The sequence below is a fragment of the Rousettus aegyptiacus genome, unplaced genomic scaffold (assembly GCF_014176215.1).
Source record: "Rousettus aegyptiacus isolate mRouAeg1 unplaced genomic scaffold, mRouAeg1.p scaffold_m13_p_17, whole genome shotgun sequence".
NCBI classification, from domain to species: domain Eukaryota; kingdom Metazoa; phylum Chordata; class Mammalia; order Chiroptera; family Pteropodidae; genus Rousettus; species Rousettus aegyptiacus.
Genome location: NW_023416292.1, coordinates 39,316,751 through 39,325,362, shown reverse-complemented (window position 1 = coordinate 39,325,362; position 8,612 = coordinate 39,316,751). Strand labels below are relative to the sequence as shown.

At 38.6% G+C, this 8,612-nt stretch overlaps 1 pseudogene; it reads right to left on the bottom strand.

Annotated features, from left to right (window-relative positions):
• Positions 1-6,994: 6,994 nt before the first annotated feature.
• LOC118613025 lies at positions 6,995-7,113 on the bottom strand (annotated as a pseudogene).
• Positions 7,114-8,612: the final 1,499 nt, after the last annotated feature.

Sequence of the window (8,612 nt, the reverse complement as noted above, 5' to 3'; positions counted from 1 at the left end):
TTAGAGCACTGACGTGATTCGTTATGATTGTTTTATTATATGTCCCACCTCTGGATCTTACACTCTAAAAAGTCAGGCACCAGGTATTTTTGGCTCACTCTTCCATCTTTAGTTCATCTGTACACCAGCTCAGTTTGAGTGACACACAGTAGGCTCTTAATAAATACTTGTTAAATGAGGTTTTCTCTACAGCAAGTCTTCTCTCAGTGTCATCGATAGGTTTTATGATTTTAGGCATAATGGCGTGTAATGAAACTATTTTTACCCCAAGTCGATTGATATGAACAAGAGTTAAGTTCATACGGCATCTCATCAACGTTCTAAGGAAACAATGCTGAATGAAACAGCATTATTTAAGGACCTGCTATATATGCCAGGCATGAAGTTGGGTATTCGCATGCATAATGTTCTTAAACGCCTATAATAAGTGTGAAGTAGGTTTCATGTTCTTCGTGCAGATCAGAAAAGTGAGGCTGAGGGAAGGACTGAGTTTGCCTAAGGTCACAGAATGGGGTCAGTTGTGGGACTGGAACAAAAATTCAATTTCCAGTTTTCTGTCTAAGGTTACACATTGCTTTCTTGAATGCAGAATGATAGTTAGGGATGGCAGATGGACGGATAAAGAGAGGAAAAATTTGGTACAAGGGGAGATCGCAGTGGAGGAGAATAGAGGGAAAGGGACTCTGACATTCTCTGCTTAATTTCCCAAAAGCAGAGTCCGGCCTCCACCTGGACGGCAGGGAGCCTTTGAGTGTTCACACGTTAGAGGGCGCCCTCCCACCTGCCTCCACCTGCCCCTCCCAGGGAGGTCTGCTATTTTAAAAAAAAGGTGGACGAGACCAAGTTCCTAAGCTCAGTCTATCAGATCTGATTCATGTGAACTTTCCGCAAGATTAACTACCTGATTTTTATCTCCTTGATACCACGACGCCATCTCTTTGTCAGACCAGCCAAGTAAAAACTGTTTGGTTTAATTTCTTACTGTCTTTGCCTCCCTGGGCCTCAAAAATTGACTTAGGAAAATTATATTTGAAGTTCATTCACTACCATACCATGTAGGCCTGTAAAAACTTTACCCATACAATGCTCCATTTGTCTTGAAATCTTGGTAATTGACAATATAGTACTTTTTTGCTTGGCAAATGTGGCCCAGGATTTACTGCCTCAGTTCTGTGCTCCATATAAGGTTCTGGGGACAGCATTAAACAGCAATTCTTTTTATTTTTCATTTCATAACATATGATGCTTCTAAATTTTGGAAAATTTAATAGAATAATTTAAAAAGAAAACGTTCTCAAAATTGAAGTTTTTTTTGTTTGTTTGTTTTTAGCAATGTAAGTCATTGAAAATGGAGAGCAGAGCAATTTAAAGAATTTTAGAATAAATCATCATTAACCGTACATGACATGTTGTACGACAACTAAGTTCTGATGCACAATTAGTCACCTAATTAGGTTTAAAATTCATTTAAATAGATGACTTCCATCCCTGGCCCACCTACTTATTTTTATTATTCCCACTTACACGCTGCATACAATTTAAGGCTCACATTACAGAGTTCTGGGGCCTCCACAAATGCATGCTGGGTGCGAAGGCGAGTGGCCTGTTTGGACGCTCAGTGAAGCAGGGGCTGCTGAGGCCACATTTTACAGTGAGTCGTACACGCTTTGAACAGTGTTCTCGGGGAAGAGTGTCTTTCTGCAGAATTTCTCAGACTGTGGTTCCTCAAATGAATCGTGCACCCTATCTGTGTTACATGGTAAGGTGATGAACCAGGGCTAAATGGATGATACAGTCATGAAAACCACTTTCTGCGGAGGTGTAGCTACGAGGAACCGTATAACAAGTTCCCTGTCTCACTGACACCGAGAAACGCTCTTTCACGTTTTTTATCATCCTCATAATTGGGGTGTATCTCACAATCAATGGGGTGTCATATGTACTTTCCAGAGTTTTTCTTTCTTGGTTAGACATAAAATAATGGTGTGTCTTATAATCGATGACATCTTAGATGCAATAAAATATAATGTATTGCTCTTCTGGCAGTTTTAAGTGGAGTTTCTCTAAGTCACTCGTATATCCGAATAAGTTGACTTAGTAGACACAATATTTATTCTTTTATTCCTTCATTTCGTTACATGTAATTAGCACCAAATTTGGCACTAGCAAAATACAGGAAGACACCGATACTGCTTTCTCATACCTTTGGCCACATAGGGGGACTGGATACATCAAATGTGTCGTAGGGCAGAACACTGTGGGTACAGTGCAGAATAGTCGGGACTCAGCACATCTCATTCAATTAACCTCTTTTGTACATTTGTCCTTATCATTAGTTCCCTCGTCAGTGACAGTTTCACGGAGAGGGTAGTTTTCTTTTAAGGGAGGAGTCAGGGTTCGTTGACTTGACAGCGAACCTGATTTTAGTGCATAAGGATCACTAGGGGTGTGTATTAACAATGCAGGCTCCTGTGGCCCTTGCCAAGACATTCTGATTCAGTAGATGGGAAATTTGTGCTTCTATAATCTGCCCATAATCCCCAGGTGACTATCATATTTAAGATGGTCTTAAGTCCACACTTTGGAAGACATTGGACTGGACAAAATACTGGAGACCGTTATAATAAGAATTAACAGAGCGTTTCACCTGGCTTGTAATTTGTTTATCCAAAACCAGATACATTTAAGTGGGATGTTCAAATAGCAGTAAGCATTGTGCAATAATGAATGCCTGTACTAAACAGCGGAGGATTTATCCTACCTGCTTACAACAGTTTTATTTGGAAATGAGGAATATAATTTATTTATTTATTTTTAAGTTTCTGGAAGTACTTCATGTTTAAACCAGTGTTTAGTCAGCTTCTTTTTGCTTTCTGCTTTTGATGTGAGCAGGTGGTTGTATTGAAGGGAGACACCAGCAGATGGGTCTAATTGTTGGGGGTAAAAGGGAAAGAAGCAAAGGGGAGGTCATAGGTGGGACCGGAGCCATATAGTTCTGTGTTTTCCTCATCTGCCACATGCCAGCCCAGTTCTGTGGTAGTAATAGAAATTACCAATGCAGTGAGCCAGAATGCAATGGGAGGCATCTTGAATAACAAAGGAAAAATCTGCTAACCAGTTCAGGCCCCTGAGAAGAGCAGGTGCCTATGAATTTCAATGGCTTAGCTAGCCAGTAAATTTTACTGACTTTAATTGGTAATATTTTGCTCTCCTCTACTGTCAAGATTCAACAATCATATCTCATGTAGCTATAGAAGAGCCAAGCTATACTTTTGGCCTCTATAATTTTATTATTTTTCACTTGGGTAGTTGTGAAAACCTTTTATACTAACTTCAAGGTTATGGATGGGATGTGAGGGCGTGACTCAATTAATAGGTTTGTTGAATAATTTACTTGAATATATAAAGTGACCGTCACTGATCATTTGTTTTTATGCCCTAGTTTTAGGCACCATAAAAATAAACAACCAAAAAATCTACCATTGACAACAAGCCAACTGAGGTTAATAAATGCTACTTATGTTCCTTCATTGGTTAAGTGAACAGGATTCAAGGATGCCTCTTTGATTAGCCTGCAAACACTAAACACCTACTTCACTGAATACAGAATTTTTTTTATTCAGGACTCTCAGCTGTTTAGTAATATATAAGAACCAAGAAAGGTTATTCTGTTCTCAGACACTACAAGCAATGTCTCAAGGACAAACTGGCGCTTTGCTGCTATGTTCTCAGTCAATGAATGTATGGTTAAATGCTCTTAAGTCTTCTCTATGTGTCAACAAGAGGAAACTGTTGTGAAGTTAGAAGGAAATGCCAGGGAATTTTCTCATTATCATGCATTGACTGCTTCCCCCAATCTACTACTAATCTCTCCAATAATCTTTGGATATTCAGACTCTTCTAACTGTAGGTGTATTTTACAAATGATAGCTTCGAGTTCCTTTGTCACTTGCTTATTGCTCATTATTGAGCTATTTATGTTTAAACAGGTGTTGGTCTTTTCCAGCTAAGATTTTCCCAGGTTGGTTAATTTCTCTCACTGAGATGATTTAAATGGATTTTAATCTCCTGAAAAACTCTGCACTATTGTTATCTAAATCACTTCAGAAGTCTTGGAGATGGCCCATTTATTACTGAGGTGATTTGTGAGAAAGTTTGCAGGTTTCCTTTGACAGGTGCTTTGGGGGCAAACTGGGCTGTTACCAAAGATGAATAAAGGGATTTGGGGATTTCTCTAAATTCAAAAGAATTTATATTTTTCTACATTTCTGAGCTTTCTTTCTAAACCTCTAAACTTATTGTTACTTCTTATCTAGATGTAGCACAATGATGTACTTAGATCTAATATAACTACAGAGCAGTACTCTATGCAGTCTGGGAGCTCCTAGAGGAGGCTTTCAATGAGAGGTGAAATTTTTTTCATTGACTGATAACTTGTTTTGGTGAACTTTTCATTAAAATGTTGACAGATCAACAAACTTATTTTCTGAACTGATGAACAAAGTTCACTTATGGAAAATAATCATTTTCTTTGAATTAAACTCTCAGAATTTGAAACTTCTATTTTCTGCTACGAGATTTACATCACTTAAATTCTACTGCGCTGAAAAATATAATCAATCAACAGAGAACATGCTCTGAAGAATTAATTGTTGTCAGTTGATGTATTTAATGGGACATCACACTTCATTAACTTAGCTAACTCAATGAGCCTAATCAGATATAAAAGAGAAAAAGTTCATGATCAGAGTTAAAAAAATAAAGTCTGGGCTCTAGAGAGTCCTTACTTGCAATACAAAACTTTGAGTTTTGTAGAAATGGATTATTTATTCCAGAAGATTCTTTTTGTGTGGTGTGATTCTATGCCAAGAGATCGGATAAGGTTCCCCTCCCTTTGGGGTTTGTAATGCATACTCTATAGTCATGCATCGCTTAATAGGGATATATTCTGAGAACTGTGTTAGGCGATTTCATCTTTGTGCAAACATCATCGAGTGCACTTACACAAACCTGGATGGTACAGCCTGCTGCACACCTAGGCTGTGGTATAGCTATCGCTCCTAGGCCGCAAACCTGTACAGCGTGTTACTGTACTGCACGCTGTAGGCAATTGCAACACAATAGTAATTTGTGCATCTAAACATACAAAAAGTACAGTAAAAATATGGTATAAAAGATAAAAATGGTACACCTTTATAGGGCACTCACCATGAAAAAAGCTTGCAGAACTGGGAGTCTCTCTGGGTGACTCACTGAGTGACTGCGAAGGCCCAGGACATGACCGTGCACTACTATAGACTTTATAAACACTGCAAGCTTAGGCTACATTAAATCTATAAAAAAGTTTTTTTTTTTTAATAATAAATTAACTCTAGCTTACTGTAACATTTTTTATTTTATAAGTTTTTAAATTTAAGAAAATCTTTTGACTCCTTTGGAGTAATATTAGCTTAAAATAAGCACATTGCAGAGCTGTGCAAAAATTTTTTCTTTCTTTATATCCTTTTTCTATAAGCATTTTTCTTTTTTTTTTTTAACTTTTAAAAAATGTTGTTAAAGACACAAACACACATATTAGCCTAAGCCTGCACAGGGTCAGGATCATCAATATCACCCTCTTCCTCCTGGACCTCCTGTTTCACTGGAAGATCTTCAGGGGGCAATAACGACATGGAGCTGTTGTCGGAAATATGTCTGCGGTGGTTTGTTTGTTTTCTTTTCTTGTTCGTTTGTTCATCGCAGACTTGCTTGTAAGCAGATACTACACCATGAATATTCCTCTCTATTAATAAAAACGTTTGGGTGTCAGGGTCCATGTTTTTGAACTTTTTAAGGAGCTTCTTGAGGTCTGGAAAAGCTGCTGCTGAACCCTTCACTGAATTTTATTCGTGGTTCGTTTTCTTTGCCTGAAATTTTCTTTTGTCTTGTCGCTTCTTCACCTGTGCATTTCTGTTCCAGTTTCAACAACTCCTTTTTAGTCAATTCCTCAGGAACCACCTCTAGAAGCTCTCAGAGTCACCTTATCCACACCCAGGTTGAATTTGTTTGCCATCTTAATCACCGCCTTGTTGATTTTTGCACCCTTGTCATCTTTAGAAAATCTTTTGAAGTTATGAACAAAGCTCTTATCTTTTTCCAGTTCCCATTCATACACTCCTTGGTGATTGCCCCAAGATCAAGCAAGGACACAGCCATGGACATTGCAATTCTTTCAGAAATGCATCAATATTTTCCTCAATGTCTTCCTCAGTAGTAGCAATAGCCTGGGTAAAGGTCCTCCTCAGGTAGTATTCCTTAAAAGCTGTTATGACTCTCTCATCTATTGGTTAGATAAAAGAGGTGGGTTTAGGAGGGAGAAACACCACTTTGATATCGAGATGAAGATCACCAAGAAGAGGAGGATATCCAGGAACATTATCGACAATAAGTAAACTCTTGAAAGGCATATTATTCTCCAAATAGTACTTCTCTATTTCACTGGCATAGCAATTCGAGAGGGCTTCTTGGAAGAGGAGCTGGGTCATCCACGACTTCTTATTGCTCCTGTAGTACCCTGGCACTGTGGGCTCACTGGTGTGTTGCAAGGCAGTGAGGTTCTCACTGCAGCAGATCACAAAGGGTTTCAACTTGTAGCCTGCAGTGCTGCTGCTAAGCAAGACTGTTATCCTTGGCCTTTGCCTTGAAACCTGGCATTGACTTGGCCTCCTTAAGGATGAATGTCCTTTCAGACATTTTTTTCCAGAATGAAGATTTTTTTGTCCATATTGAGTATTTGCTCTGGCAACTAATTTTCTTCCACAACCAGCTTATCTAGATTTTTCAAAAATTCTTCAGCTGTTTTCACATTAGCAACTCACAACTCAAAGATTCACCAGTCACTTTCACAATATGCAGTGAATAACAATTTTTGTATTTTTAGGCGAGGCAGCCCTTAGTTGACCTCACAGATTGCAAGGACCTTGTCAGTTTACAATCCCTTATTTTTTATTTTTAATGCCTACAGCACCTGGTCTTCCCAGGTGGTCTCTCATTCAAGTACTAACTAGGCCCTACCCTGCTTAGCATCCAAGATCAGACAGGATCGGGCTTGTTCAGGGTGGCATGGCTGTAGATAAGTAGTAATTCTTGAACCATTGAACCACTCAGAACTAGTAGTAAATTCAGCATCGTAGTTGGGTTCAGCCTTTTCTTTCAATGTTGCAAACAACTTTTTACTTTGTGATCATCATCGTGCTGAGAAGGATTTGCTTCTGTGTCTAGTCTTCAGTCCAGGTCATTAGTAGTTTCTCCATGTCTGATATAAGACTTTTCCCATATTTTAAGCAGTCTCATTGCCTTCAATGAAGCAGATCCTTTAACAGTTTCTGTCACGTTGTTCTTGTGCTTCAAGATTGTAGCTGAGACAGAATGACACAGGCTTGACTGCTGAACAATAACCATCACTGATTTCCCACCTTTGTATTCCTTAATCGCTTTTAATTTTATTTTCGGGTCAATCACTTGATGTTGCCTCTTGCTGGCAACACTAGTAGTAGATTTGTACACTTTGGGGCCATGACGAACAAAATAACATGAGATTAAATCAAGCACAAAGAAAAAATGAAGCGATCAAGAGATGCGGTAAACATGAGATGTATGAGATTGCTGCTGGTATAACACAGCACACTGTTTTACAGTAAACTTTATTTTTTAATAAGTAGAAAGAGTACACACTATAATAACGATAAAGAATAGTATAGCATATTAAATAATAAACCAGTAACATAGTCACTTGTTATCAATTATTATGATTACATACTACACACAATTGTATGTGCTATACTTTTATGCAATTGGCAGTTCTATAGGTTTGTTTTCAGCAACATCACCACTAACATGTTGGGTAATGTGTTGCGTTGTAACATCAGGACAGCTACGATATCATTAGGCGATAGGAAATTTTCAGCTCCAGTATAATCTTCTGGGACCACTGTCTGATATGCAATCCATCATTGACCAAAATGTCACTGTGTGGCGCATGACTGTATTAGAGAGGATAAAAACGAAGCCACAAGGCTCTACACCAATGGTTCGTATTATATATAATTCTTATATAGTGGAGCTGTTTATGATTTAGCAAAGGCAATTTGAAAAGTTGAAGTCCATGAAAGGCTGTAAATTTCTATGGGAGCAGAGAGATTGAATTAATGTGCACTTCCAAGTCACAAGGGTAACATGATTTTTTTTTTTTTTTTTTTTTTTTTTTGCTTTTTCACATTCATTTCAGTTAACACCATTTTCATTGTCTATTTTCCTTGATCTTTTGGGCATCTTTTAACTTAAAAGAAACTGACAGTGTAGGACACTTTAGAAAGACAGGGAATTGCTACCCGGCTGTAGCAGAGCCAATTGCTTCAAAACTTAGGTCTCCACGGAGACTGTGCTTTCTACAGGGTGACTAGGAGTGGCGTGGGACAGGCCCGTCGCCTTGGCTTCCGCTGCTAGTCTGGCATGTCTGCTTGTGAGTGAACAGCCACAATGTGGTGCTGCTATTCTGTCAGTTCTGCCTTGATCCTGTTCCACATGTCTGAGCCCCATTATTCCCTAACGGGTCTTTTCATGCTCACTAATTT